At 29.5% G+C, this 15,382-nt stretch overlaps 1 long non-coding RNA gene across 1 annotated transcript; it reads left to right on the top strand.

Annotated features, from left to right (window-relative positions):
• The first annotated feature begins 2,612 nt into the window (after positions 1 to 2,612).
• Positions 2,613 to 8,422, top strand: LOC129974867 (uncharacterized). Its single transcript, XR_008784990.1, has 4 exons — positions 2,613 to 2,690; positions 3,427 to 3,599; positions 7,413 to 7,508; positions 8,210 to 8,422. It is a non-coding gene; the product is annotated as an uncharacterized LOC129974867 (long non-coding RNA).
• Positions 8,423 to 15,382: the final 6,960 nt, after the last annotated feature.

Consider the following 15,382-nt stretch of genomic DNA (forward strand, 5'->3'; position numbering starts at 1 on the left):
TTGTCTTTAGGTTGCCATTGGGTCGGTTTTTGCTAGCAATTTCAAATTCTTCTACATTATCTGGACGGGTATAAGATTTTAGACGTTAATTGCTGCATTATATTAGAAAGTATATTTGAATTAAACTTTAATGTATTTTGTTATACGAAGACAAATGAAGGTTGAAGATGGAAAATGATTATTTTCATTTCGTTGTTTTGTTACTCGAATAAAAATGCACAGCTGAAAAATGGATTCGAATTTTCCAGAAATGAAAGTAATTGCGGAAGATACTGCACAAGTGCAAGAATTATAGTTCGGCCAATCTAGTTAAAATCTATCTGAAAGTCGGTATTTAGGAAAGCGGATTATGATAATACAAGAATCGATTTGTCAAGCGCTTCCACAAATGGTGATAGTAAAATCATCACTCTTTAAACTTGGAATAGAAATCAACATTTCCATTTCCTGAATGGCCAGATCTAGGATATTAAATTGTTCATTTCATTTTACAACATTAGATTCCATTTTTGGCAAGTTATGCAAGAGGAAAAATTCTGCTAAACCTTTCACTGACACCTGTTTAAGATTTAGAATTGCAAAGTGTTTAGATGGGAACAATGTGTGGTGAACAAAATGCTTTTTAACATAGATTGCAATTGTAACTTACCATTGTCAAAGGCGTGTTTCTTGGTTAATATTCTTTGTATGGAAATTACTTTCCATTGCGGTTTAGTTATTGCTGGAATCAATTATTTTTTAACTTGTAAAACACTGAATATGAAATTCTTTTCATTAATGTAAATGTTTCCGTTTTTTGTCGGCATTCTCAGACGGAAACTCGGTCTACTAATATTTGAAATAGAAAACAAACGTTTCTATATTTTCCCAAAATCTAAAAAAAAATAGATTAGTTGGTATGATTTAATAGTAAATGAAATTAACTTTATATTTCACTTGTTTTTTACAAATGTAAAAAGCACACATTCTTAAAGCGACATTTGCGAAGGTTTCATAGATGAGTGTTGCTGCAAAATTTATACCTTCTCTTGTAAATCTCTGAAGCGGTTATTTCTAAAACTTTCATAAATATTTGTCGAAATGTGTCTGAGAAACTACCATTTGCACATTTATGAATTGGAGTATTATCGAGTAATTGGAATATTCCTAGGAAAAAATCTTCATACATAAAAAAAAAAAATCGGATGAACAGCAAACTACTATTTAAAATAGTCGGAACAGAGAATTTGTCCAAGCATCGCCATCTGGTTTATGTGTACGAGTTTTATGCGGACATTTACAAGTTGTTTTAAAGTCAGTCAGATAGAATAGAGACAAACAATTAATTTCTATTGTTTAACATGGAAAAAGGCAAAGGTTATCAGTGGAAGAGAGAATTCAGAATGATTTCAAATGCGATTACTGAAGAAAAAATAAAACTTAGAAAAATTCATTTAAAGATAAAATTTCAACGTAGAATTAGTCTATGTATTTTGTCTGTAACCAAACGTATTTCGTAACTATATTCGAGAATATTTGATTTGTTCATCACTAAAGACGCATACTACAATAGGAAACCAAATTTAAAGATTATACGCTCTTGAATATCCAGTTATATCCCAAGAAAACATTAGATTGATTCTATAAACGACTTCATTCAACTGAATATAAATCGGGGAAAATGCTTCAAGCATTAATCAAAATCGTTTGAATTTCATTACAATGTAAAAAATATTGCAAAACGATATCAACATAAAGATTTCATTTTTCAATTCTAACGTAATGAGAATTTTTTATACTTTTGAAAGTTATAACAAAATTACAGTTGTGATTAAAATGTCGAAAAAAACAATATCACTTCCATGTACACTATTCAACCCCACCATGTAAACGTGCTGAATTTTATATTTAGGTGCCATTAATTTAGGCCTTTTTGAAAATGAACAGCCATTTAAAGGTAAATTCTCATTAATGTTTAATGAGGAATTAACGAGTAAATTTTGGGGAGACAATTGCCGTTGGATTCTTCAGAAATTTAAATAATATACACTGTAAAGCATATGTACAAAATTTGATTGAGATCACATTTTATTGCATGTTAAAATGCCTAAATATTAGTTTAAGTTGCACTTCCCATATGTTAAGTTACTTTCTATTAAGATGTCGAATAATGTACACAAATTATATATTGTTTCTATATTTTTACAGCAGATTGTATTTAGCCAGGATGATTCTTACTAGAAGACTTCCTCTTCCCGTCACTTATGAACAAATCCTTTGGGCATGTCTTTACCTGAATGGATGAGGAAGACCAGAATAACAAACGTATTCTGGAACATAAGAATGGAATAAGGAAAATTTTGCAGTATTTAAAAAACGCATACTAAAATTTTGTTTTGAATATTCCAAAAGGCACTGAAATTTGAAGTTAAATATTGTCAATTGCCAATATTTGCTTGTAACATGCGTATTTGATTATTAAATATGCAGCTTTTCAATCGATATACATTGTCATTTTTTTTATTTAGCGGTTTTTTCCATATTCCCAACAGATCCCACAATGCCAGAAAAGATGTTAATTGAGCAATTTTTGATCCTTTCGTTGGAAGACGAAACTTTCAAACACCTGTTGACCCATGTCAATAGAGACGAAGGGATCTTCAAAATGTTCTGGCAACACAAATTCCTTGAACTGGAAGGAAGATTTCAAAGTAAGCCCATAAATTTTTTTCTTTCATATAAAGATAGAATAGATAATAGTTTCTTTTCAACCGATAAATAAACTTGAGATAAAATATTATTATTGAGCCATATGTGTATTCTGTAATTTTCGTATTTTTAATCAATAAACATTTTCATTACTAAACGGTTTCTATTTAACCCTTCATTTCAAAAGATTTTGCTTAAAATTTTGTTTGTAAGAATAGAATTTTCGATCCATTATTCTCTCAGAATTATGTGTTTTAGTTTTGGAAATTTTCTCAAATATTAAATCCAGAATGTATCGGTAAGTTTTGTTTAGAATAAGTGTAGATCTTTGGAAACCGAGGTTTCAATCTTGATTTTTATGGAGATTCTAAAATTCAGTTTGGTTAAGACAGTCAGTTGCACTTTTCTTCATGTATATATTTGTAATAGTATATCAAGTCCATAAATTTGTATCGTATAAAAAATTTCATCGTATATTTTGTAATGGTATCAAGAAATGCATCCATGCAAGATTTATCACCTTGAAACTTGATAATTAAAAGAAATTGATATTTGAATAAAGATACCACCTCTTTGAATAACTTTAAAAAAAATCAATAAAATAAGAGTTAAAATATTTTTAATAACCTATAGATTTCTTTACGAATGAAAATAAACTGAGAAACGTCTTCGTTGCACGTGATCTTATTCATATTTTATCTCAAACCATTTATATTTAAAATGTTTTTCATTTTGCAGGAAGGGGATGCGTTGAAAGGAAGACAAATGCTATTAAACAACCTTAAATATTAAACAGAAAGTAAACAGTTTCCGCGTAGTAATGCGAAAACACAGTGTGAAAATCTTAAAACCATCGGAGAGAAAGTCGAAATATTTTCAGATAATTAGTTTGAAATACAATGAAAACTTGGGTAAGTAGCTAATATTTCACTTTTTTAATAAGTTTTTATAATATACCTACTATAATGGAGATATAAATTTATATAATTTAAGTTATTAAATTCGTACATATTGACCTTTTTATAATTTTAATTGCTTGAACTGAATTTATTGAGAGAAACTTTTAGCGAATTTAAAAATTAACTAAATTGAAGTCCTGAAATTAGCTTTTTTTTCTCGCGATTTATTAAAAACTAGTAATATTTTGCGAAACTGCTCTTTCAATAACAATATTTCCATTAAATTTTCCATGTTTTTATAAATGAAAATAAACCGAGAGAAACTTCTACATTGAATGACCTTTTATTTATATCTTATTTCGTTTATTTTTAAAGTTATAAAAATAAACGAAATACGATACATTTCATTTTTTTCAGGCGTGGGATGCATTAAAAGGGAGTCGGATGACACAAAATAACTTTTAAATATTTCTCTGAAGCCAAAAAATGATTTCGAGCAGCTATGATTAAGTATAGCTGGGTCAAGATTCTATAATCGGAGAGAATTTAAATATTATCAATTAATAAACTACAGATTAAATGGAAATTTCGTCAAGTAGCTAACATTTCACATTTTTAATAGGTTTTTAACAATATACCTACAATAAAATTTTTAACTAATATTATATGAATTTGATAGCTTAAAATTTCAGTAATTAAATAAACAACGAATTTTCTACGACTTCTGAAAACTGATCAGATTTAATTTCTAAGATTAGTTTTCCTTACGAATTTTGTTTTAAATTTTCCAAATCAATAAAGTAGTAAATTTATCACTTCGGCTTAAAATTACATCTCTCAAATTTTTTTAACCTTTATTTTAGATAAGAATTGCCTTTTCAGTTATTTCTGGAGTTACTGAAGAATTTACTCAAGTACTAAAACTTGAACACGCTGATCAGATAATGCTTAATAGATAATATATAATTAAATTAATCGACATAATATGTGTGGAAATGAACTATTTGAAAACAACACTTTAGGAATGTTAAATTTTAATTTATTTAATTTATCATCTTGTAATGAATCTACAATAGTCCCAAAAGGAGGAAGATGTATCATTTTCAACTGATTGAGATGAAATTTGAGTATCCTATTTATCATTCTTTTTCATCTTCTAATCTAATTCCCGGTAACTAGAGAATTTCAAAGGTCAAAAAATTATTTAAATAAAGTACTTGATTCACATTTTGAACTTAATTTCAGTTTTAAAGAAATTGTAGAAGTCAAATTTTGAAATTTAGTTTGGTTATCGTAGTAGCGGAAACTGCATTTTTTTTTTCTTTCTGAAAATGGTATATTACCAATTTATATAAAGATAGAAATGTATCCATTCATAATTTGCCAACTTGAAATTTTTCTATCTAAATAAATGAATATTAGAAAATGTTTCGAATAGATGTTTACTTTCTCGTAAACGTAGTATAAAGTATACAGTGATCGTGAAGAAAATAAAATTCAATATTTTGACGAATCTCCATTTTGGACCTCCCAACTTCCTAAGACAATATTAGAAAATGTTCATTTTACTGTCTGTTACAAAGATAACTCGAACCCTTTGAGTTAGATGGTTAAAATTAGAAATATGGTCTTTACACTGAATTTAGATATCTATCAAATTGTAAAACTTCTTCAGTTATTGAAATGTTGGTTAACAGTATTCTTGCAAAAAAAGAGAAAATGGATAGAAAAAATTCGATACCGAATCTACATCTATAGGGTAGACGCCTGTCAAATCCAATGAACTGTTGACCGTCTGTATTTTCTGAAGACATAAACGCGATAATTCAAAAACATAAACTGAAATGTATCAAATTTGGTTTAGAATTTTTCTAACTACAAGTACTGTTTTGTTTTAGTATATTAATAGAAAACTAGCCTCAAGCAGCAATTCCAATTTTAGTTTCTCTTCACCACATGCTAGGGGTTAATCGCTATTGGAGACGCAATAAATTTGGTATAAATGCAAAATACACGCCAAAGATTAACATTTTGTAACTATGGTACGATGCCATGCGAGACGTTCTCTGGTATGGCAAGGTTATTAGAATATGCGATCAAGTTTGAAGGAGCGTATTGCTACTGATTTCTTCCCGAAAATGACTAATACTTCAATTCATATAAAGATAGAAATGTTACTATGCGCAATTTGATATCTTGAAATTTGCATATATAATGAAATAAACAGTTGAAGAAAAGGGCGGATCTATTTTATTCGTTTTTCAGTTATTTTAATACAAATATCTTTTGAAGTCTTCAGTGTGCTTATATATGAAAACATCTTTGTAGATATTTTGAAAGTTGAGGGAAATGTCGTTTTACATGTGCTTTTATATAAGGCACAGATGAAATGTAAATACATTTTTAATCTTTTGTACTTTTCAGGCCCAGGTTTCTATCAAAGAACAACATACGACTGGGAATGATATAAACTCATACGCGGAGTAACGCTTCGTTTTCTGCAGCTATACGGAAGAGTAGTTGTGATTGTATAAGTCTTCCGAAATGAAGTTCAAATATTATCAACTGATAAACTTCTAAATGTGTGAAAAGTTAGGAGAGTAGTTGATATTACATTCAGTAAATGCTATTCCTTAATAGCAGCTCTATTTAACAATTTTAATTTTGCTGTTAATTGAAATTTACAGTGCTTTACAGAACAATGAATTTTCTCCGTCTTTAAGAATCGATATTAAATAGAGCTCTGAACGTATTTTTTCAAAGCCTGTAATGAAATTGGCGATGTGGACGTTTGGAATTCAAAATGTGTACTCCTGCACCCCCCCCCCCAAAACGTAAATCTAAACCAATTTTCGTTGACGTAGTGTATTTTGGATCCTCTTTTAGTCGGTTTTTCCCGAAATAAGAGCTGAATTATCAATTATCGGTATTAATAGTAAAATGAGAATATTCATGTATGAAGATTACAGCAGAATTGTAACTTTTAATCCTTTGCCGACCAAAGAAAGATGACGTGCATTTTATACATATACATATACATAAGTGAGCACAAGGATGCATTTAGCTTTGCAAAAGCTTTTTTTGCCAGTACCATGCAGTTCCAATCCAAGTGACAATTTTCTTTAATATACCACAAAGCGCACGGCTCTCATGAATGAAAACTTAAAAAAAATTGAACACTCTTAATATACATCGCCTTCCAGATGTCCACAATTATTTGAAGAGGTAGGGATAAATACTTTTATTAAAGAGAATGAGGGAATGTTTCTGAGTGACCATTCATGCTGGCTTAAACGTAAACCTTTTTAAAATTGAATATCAGAACTAAGCAATAAACCCTCGAGCACTTTTAAAATTTCATACTTCAAGCAAAGAACAGCTTTCTAGTCCCCCCTCCCCGGGTTAATATATTTGTTGCTTGCATTTTCACTGAATTGTTTAGGGATGAAGTAGTAGACATACTAAAGGTCCCTGAAGAAGTTAGAGAAAACAAATTAGATGTATACGTTAGTGAATGAAAGCAGTTCTTAAATTTAAATTCTCTTGGGATGAAAGGAAAAGAAATCGTCAGAAGAAAAATGTATTTTTTCTAAACGTTTTGACAAAGTACGATTTCTCTTCCGAGCACTTTTTGTCAATACTGGCAAAATTTTTCAATATGCATAAATTAATGCATTAAGGTCTTCATTTAAGTGATTCAGAAACATATAAAAGCTTCTAACGTTTGTGTTGCTTATATTTTTCATTGACTTTTAAGAATGACATTTTTTTGTCCTAATTCAACTTTTCTTTCCTTAACTTTTATTTTTGACTCATTTTTTGCAGGAATAATCATGACTGTCTTGAAGGATTCTTTGAAGGGGTGAAGAATTGTCATCCTCATTTGCATTTCCATCATACTCATTTGGAAAATCTATTTCGGTAATGCAAACATTTTAGATCATTATTGCTGTGTCTGAAATTTTATAAATTGTTCAATGAATGAAGGAATTATCTTTTGCTTTAAAACTAACATTTATAAAACTATTCAGTTTTGATATGAATTCAAGTAAGCATTAGTTTTCTTGTATACATTTCCATTCATATAAGTCACTCTTAAATAATCCCTTTGTAACTTAGCTGTAATTTATTTTTGCTTAATTCATTGTAGGTATATTATTGACCAGTCGGAAGATCTGAATGATAGAATACCGAATCTTCAATATTTACATTTCCAACATATGCTTTTTATAAAATGGGAGTTGTTTCAGTTAAAATAGTAAAAAATAAGCCCTTTTTCCTAAGTAGTCAATATTGCAAATTATTAAATCAAATGGAAATATTGTTCTAAAACTACAAAATTATGTATAAAATTCTTGACTTTGGATATGAACTTAAGTAAACAATGCAATTTTTATCTGGCTTTTCAGTAAAAGGAACCTAGAAACAAATCATTCTCATATTTGAAACTATTACACATTTACGATGTTTAATATATTAAAATTATCATTAAGTATCTAAAATATCAAGAAACTGAATCTTTTTTTTTTTGACTGAGAATTCCCATTTCATTACCAAATGCTTGTAAAGCAAATATGAAAATAAAATATCATTGCTAATATGCACTATTGGTTCTATTGTAGGAAAGAAAGTTTCATGGTCCAACTCTGGATGCTGATGTAATACCGAATCAATGACTTTCAGGATTGGCGACAAATTTTCTAACTTTTGTGCACTTAGGAAAGATTTTGGCAACAAAAGGGATCATACCAGCAACTTCAAGAATTTTGGTGATAGGCTCATTAGGACGCGATTTAAAGTGATCTTTCTCCGCTGTATCATAGGTACTATAAAAAGCCGAGAGAACGAGTTGGAGGCATTAATTTGAGTTTAGCTCAAGTTATTAGTTGAACGAGTTCTCTCCCTGGCTACTTCGAGCAGTGTTTTGCTTGTATGCGTCTCGTCTGTGTATTCGTGTTAATAAACATTTATTTGTTACTGATGCCTGATGAATGTGTCGCCATAACGCACGACAAGGGAACCTATTAGTCTTACAGGAATTTATGTTCGTAACAATATTAAAATATACAATGACAAATAATTATTTTATACAATGAAATGTCATATCAAAGCAACACCAGTCATTTTTAATTTTTGGTTCAACCTTGATTGGTGATAATCATGACTTTCCAGAAGACCTAAATGATGGGACAACGAATCTACAACATTATTTGCATTTCCAACGTATGCATTTTGTCCATTTCATTGAAACTAAATAAATGTTGGACCATTATTGATATGTATGGAATATTGTAACCTGTTAAATGAACCAAGAAATATTTTACTCTAAAACTGTTAAATTATTTGTAAAATATTTCCTACGGTGAGAATTGCGTATAAAGAAAATTATACAATATTTCAGAAATTAAAACGAGGACATTATGAATTTTCTTCAATCCAGATATCAGTAAACGATGTTTTTATAAAAACATCGGATTTACATATGTATTGCTTACCTAATTGCATATTTCAGTTTCCAATTGTAAAAGTTCTTCTTTCACTTGGAACTAGGGATTGCAATACCGGACCAAAAATTCAATACCGGTATTCGGTATTTTTTAAATCTTGATACCGGTTTTAATACCGGTATTGGAAATTTTAGAAAAAGAAAACACAGGTGTTTCTTTGTTTTATTTGCCAGTTTTGTTAGAGTGTAAATATCACAAAATAATTTCTAACTAATAGATTATAACAGTATATAAAGAATCACAAAAAAGTAAAGGAATCTTATTTATTTAAATCACCAAAAGAATGCAAATATCACTATTCAATCTATGGTGCTATTACAATTTTTGAAAAGTCATCTTAATGGCAGTACAATTGATGTTGTGTGTTTTTTAAGTCGGAAAAGTAATTTTGTGTAAAAATTACCAGCTGTCGAAAACGCTCTTTCGGCATCTACGCTAGTTGGCGATACTGTTAACAATGAGCGATATACTTTTTCCAAGTATTTACCTATATATCCCTCATCTTCAACTAAATCGATTTCTCGTCGGGTGGTTTTTGATATAGCTGATTTCTGTAATGTAGTTTGGTTCTTTGAATTTTTTTTTTTTTTATCTATCGCTAATTCTAATTTTTGTTCAAGAGAAAATTCATTTTCACTATCGACATTGATGTCATCATAATCTTCGATAACTCAACCGAATTCTTCTGAAAGTGGATAGGTTTGTGGGTAAAAAATTTTAAGAATTTATTCTAAACTTAATCAGATTTGAATGGGTTATTTTCTTTTCATTTTCATTTTTAAAATCATTATAATTATGTAAATAACGTAAGACATTTTCTATTTCAGTATGCCTTTCTTCTGTGCGATTTTTCAATGTAATATATAATTCTTCAGATGGTGAGGTGTGCTGTTCTTTCAGTGACTGCAACATGAAATTTATTGTTGCATTAGCTGTTAATAAATTAGAATCTCTCCGACACAATGTCTCAATAGTCAGTTTTATTGGAAGTAGAGCTGATATAGTTCTGGATATTAATCGAATTCGCTATCTGAAAAAATAATTTACAGGTTTAAATCGATTATTGCTTTTTGGATTGGATTTCTCAGTTTCAAAAATCATTTTATCAACAGGAGTAAACTGTTCCAAAGTGTTTTAGAATCTAATATTAACATATATTTTATTTTCAGTTAGTATATATTTTAGTAATATATCATTTTTTTTTATAGAGGAGCGTTTAAATATCTTGACAATTTTTCTGAACTTTATAAATTATAGAAAGCAATTCTGGACGGGTTAATATTTCATCCTCATTAGCAATATCTTCTTCAATAATTACATTGTCATTATCTTCATTGTCAATATCACTCTTACTCTCTTCAAAGTTGGAATCCGAAATTTATATCCACAGTATTTGGATTCTTCTGTTCTTTATTTTTTTGGTATAATACATCTATTACTCCTAATTGAATTCCATGTGCATAACACAACAGCTGATTTGCACCAATAGACCTTCCAACTTTTTTCATAATTGTCGCTCCATCAGTCGTTAAGGATACAATATTTCTTTCAGGGATAATCCACGTTTCGCTAATTTAGATTTAAGCAATTAATTAGCTGATTTCGCCCATAAAAACAAAAACGCATACTATTTTGCTATGTTCGCGATACCTGAACATATAGTGGAGAAATTTTAAAAATTTCTAGTAAATACCGAAAAACCGGTATTTAAACTTGTGAATATCGGTATTACAAAATTGTACAAATAGCTCAAAATACCGGTATTCGGTATATCGGTATTGCAATCCCTACTTGGAACATCTAATTTTGGCTTTTCTATTTTTTAAGCCTTGTTTATTTGTAATTTTAAGCCTTTTAATTTTAGAATAATTGCTAAGCAATATGTTTGAAGCCAATTCCATTATTTTAGAATTTTATTTTTAACGTCAACAAATTGAAGTCGTTTTGAGATCAAAAGATTTTTTCCTTATTGGATGTGTTGATTTTGAACTTTTGAAACAATTTTGAATTGAATATTAAAATGCCATGAATTTTGTATCGTCAATGAGTCATTGTAAATTGCTGTCAATGAATGATTTCTTATGAATCCCTCTCAGTAATAACAAAATATAATATCCTTTGTTGGATTTCAAAAACATTTGTTAAGTCTAAGAAATATTTATCAAAATGTTGTAAAACTATTACCACGTTTTTAACTTTTTATTACTAAAACAAAAAGTTCAGGAATTATTCCTCAAATGGAAATAATGACTCAAAACGGTCAAAAGGTGTCTTCATCATAGTGGTAAAGATACCATAGTAATAAACAAGTGTACATGTGTATAGATAAAAATTTATATGAAATTAGACATGTTACATTAACACAAAGTAAAAACAGATTCCTTAAAGCATTATCACGTACTTCGTTGAAACTTCGCATATATCACCTTATCATATTCTTATATACTTTACTCTTACTTTTGTCTGTACACTTAAATTTCAGTTGATTTTATGTTCCTATTATTAAGAAAACGGATGCGAGAATACAACTTGCATCATTTGAAAAATTAATCATCATTTGAAACGATATATTTAGTTACCTAAAAATGGCATCCATTGTTTGCATTGATATCATGCACATCTAAGCCATGTGAAATCCCGAATGAAAGGGTTTCATCACGGAAATTGTAAGAAGAAAATCATTTCAGGATAGTCTCTTTTACCCCTATATTTGAATATGCTGATACAATTGTACTTCGATAAAATCTCAGCAAATTATTCAGTATCGCATTTATTTGAAAATTTTTGTCATTGAAAAATAATTAGCAGTCAGTGAAGGGGGGTAAAAGTTTGTGTGGGGATGGAAGAGAAAAAATTTGAGATTATTATTTTCAGTGAAAAGTTTCTTTTGCAATTCAATGAGTGCGATGCTTATTTTTGCACCATACATTATTGTGTTTTCTTTTAGATTCAGTACTTTTATTATTTTATGAAGGATCTTCTGAATTGCCTTATATAGAATATAAACCGATTCAATTTTAAAGGAGGTCACTTTGGTAGAGTTTTTCCAATAATAATATTGGAAACGGAATTTTTATTAAGAATGTGAAAATAGGAATAATTAAAATCATTTTTGTGAAGGATCTTGGTTTTCTCAGATAGAAGTGAAATGGGTCAACCTGTCTATAAAACATATAGATGTAGAATAAACTGAAAAGTATTTTAAAAATTAATTTTTGCACTAATAGACTTGACTTTCTATCTTTAACAGGAGGTACGAGATCATGTATCTTATTAAACAGCATGTATTCATTCCAGAAGTTAATCCAAACCTGTGTTACACAAAAATGGATATAGAAAAGCTTGGAAAATCTTTGATTGTAATTTAAAAGCTAGTCGAAGCTTAATATCTCCTTGCTATTTTCTAAATTTTTGATGATAATTCTTTTCTTAAGAGAACAATTTTTTCGGGCAATTTTTGCTGACAAGGTGGATTGCCTATTTTGCATATATATATATTAGTAAACATAATTGTTTGAAAAAGGGAATATCATTTAATTGATGTACTTCATCTTCTTGGACTTATACAAGGACTTAAGTGTTTGTTTCGATAGCTTTGAGTACTTTTAATTTTTTAGTGGTTATTTTTACTTGAAATTGACTTTCTCTTGCATCTCTGAAATACGATGTATTTGGGTAAATTGCGAAGTTCCAGATACATTTTTCTTATTATTCGCCGTTTCGCCGTTTTTTTTCTTATTATTCGCCGTTTTGTCTATTTTTTTTAATTTATAAGGAAAAGGGGTACTTTGAGAGATCTAATCGGAAACACGATGCATTTACACATTTCTAGTAAAAATACTATGAACTAAATTTAATTATTTTTGTTTAAAAAAATATTTTGCTAACATGCTGACGTATACGCGAATATACTGTCTTCCCGTCCATGAATTTCTTTCAAATTGCTTCTAGAAATAAAAATTGGATTTATACGTCACTCACAATTCTTCAGCTTGAACTGGTAATTATGATATGTAATTCTCTTGGTTACGTTCAAGTAAATAAATAAATAAAACATAATTTCGGTATTTTTAGCATTTGGAAAGAATTTAAAGACAAGGAGGAGATATTGAACAAAATTCCTAGGTCGCATTATTTGATTTCAGTTGCATTTTTCCCACTTCTTTTTTTACTGGAATAATTCATCTATTTAAATACATTCCGCATGATGTGTACCTATTAAGTGTATTATTTTTAAGCAGGTTAAAACATTAAAAATTGAAAATGTCCAGACATTATCATGATTTGGAATTACACGAAAATTAGTATTCGCAATTTTAATCAGTTGTCAAAGAATATCTGCGTTTGGGCCAGTAGCCGTTCTCTAAAATTCCCTTCCCAGGTAGTGGGAGAATTTTTGACTATCGCAGAAAATAATATGCATGTCGCTTATATTCAAGACAGACATTGAGAAAATATAGGGTCTGCAAAGAAGTCTTCATCAGATCAAATTGGTCCAGATTAGCTTACCATGATTCAGTTATACTTTGGTCCCGTTTTTAAGAAAAAAGATGACAAATTTAGAATGGATTTTTTTAAGTTTGATCCGTGATCTAATGAAGACGACAATATTTCAACTGATATTTCTACACCAAAATTTTGTGTTAACAAAACAAGAGGTGTTTCAGGTATAACTTGATCTGATATTGAAAGAGATATTTTTTGTAAGAGGTATTTCAACCAGTGCCTTCGCATAAAACATCCAGGCCAACAATACAACAGCTACGGAGATTATGTATTTTAGGATCTTCTAGCAGCATGATGGCACCATGTCTTCGATCCCGAATATCCAGGTCTGTGTCATATAAAATCATAATACCATCATTAAGAAAAAAATTGGATCCTACGGATTTAAAATCCCCTAGGTCTATTTGCACAGTGAATCTACAGTGAAATAGGATTTCAGACTGATACCAACTGATTCGAATTCCTGATCTTACTATTTAATCACCACGGATTCCTCAATGGTTCAAATGTGACTTTAAAAAAATAGGAAAATCATTGGATGACGATGGGCAATGCATTGGACCTGAAATAAATGAAACGGAAGAGTTATCAATCCCTTTTTGCCTTTTCCCTTGGAAGGATTTGAAATGAATTGATCAGAGGTAATTCAGATAAATGTAGCATTCGCTTTATATAAATGCTTTTCGGTTTGCAGAAGTTTTAGTTTTAGTTTTAGTTTTTGAATTGAATGAAGGAATTTTATGTGTCATTTTGAATTGAATGCTAATCAAAATCTTCTCGACATTGTTTGGAAAGAGATTAATTTCATGTCAAGTACAGAAGAAGTATATGTTGTATTTGGTAAGAGAAATTTATCTTTATTTCTGAAAAGAAGTCGTGTTAGCCTTACTGTTATATTAATAATCCTTTAAGCTGAAATGTCTTGTTACAACGAAACATATGAAGAATTAAATTTAAAAATTATATAAGTTAATGTGTCAATTATTTTTAAAGCATCTTGGGGCTTTATCTGATTTTCGCATTTGTTTATTATAAATACATGTAAGAATTCAAAAATGCTAATTTTCATTTTCTGTTGGTTTTGTGTACTTCTAGTGAGTGACTTCTAATGTTTTGCGAGTCTCAACTAAAACTATTATAGATTTATCGAAAGTTATCAATGAAGGATTTTCTTAATCTTGCATTTTGGTCCGCATGTAACGATAGTTTGAAGTTCTCACCTTGAAATAGAAAAAATGGATTTCGCCAAGAGAAATGAATTCTTAAGATTGATATTTGCTACTTTAGTGATTAAGCTGAGAAAAAAATCATTTCAAAATTACCTGAAAGGTTCTTTGCTATCCGATATTTCTCTGCTGTTACAACTAATGTATTGCCAAATGTAAATTCTTGTTATTAAAAGTAAATTTCCATCTTTTAGAGTAGTCGGTTAACAATTTACCCTTTGATTGCATTTATTTGAAACGATTTTTGCATTTAAAGCGTATTTAATTTTATGAACATGTTAAGGCAGGAGTTTTTGCGTAAGAGTTAATTTTTCTTATCATTCAGAATATATATATATACTGTTGCATGATATAACTGTAACGTATAAATCTCGTTAAACTGACCGCCTAACAGGGACATATGCCTCGCACCCCAGGGTCCCCGGTCAAGAAAGCAGTTATGGGCACTACAGATGTTGGCTCACTTAGAACTATCGTGCCACTGAGTTTAGTGTTAGTTTTAGTTTTTATTAACATATAAACATGTTTCGTTAATGTTCTTTAAGATGTATGCTAA

The sequence above is a fragment of the Argiope bruennichi genome, chromosome 7, assembly GCF_947563725.1.
Source record: "Argiope bruennichi chromosome 7, qqArgBrue1.1, whole genome shotgun sequence".
NCBI lineage: Eukaryota > Metazoa > Arthropoda > Arachnida > Araneae > Araneidae > Argiope > Argiope bruennichi.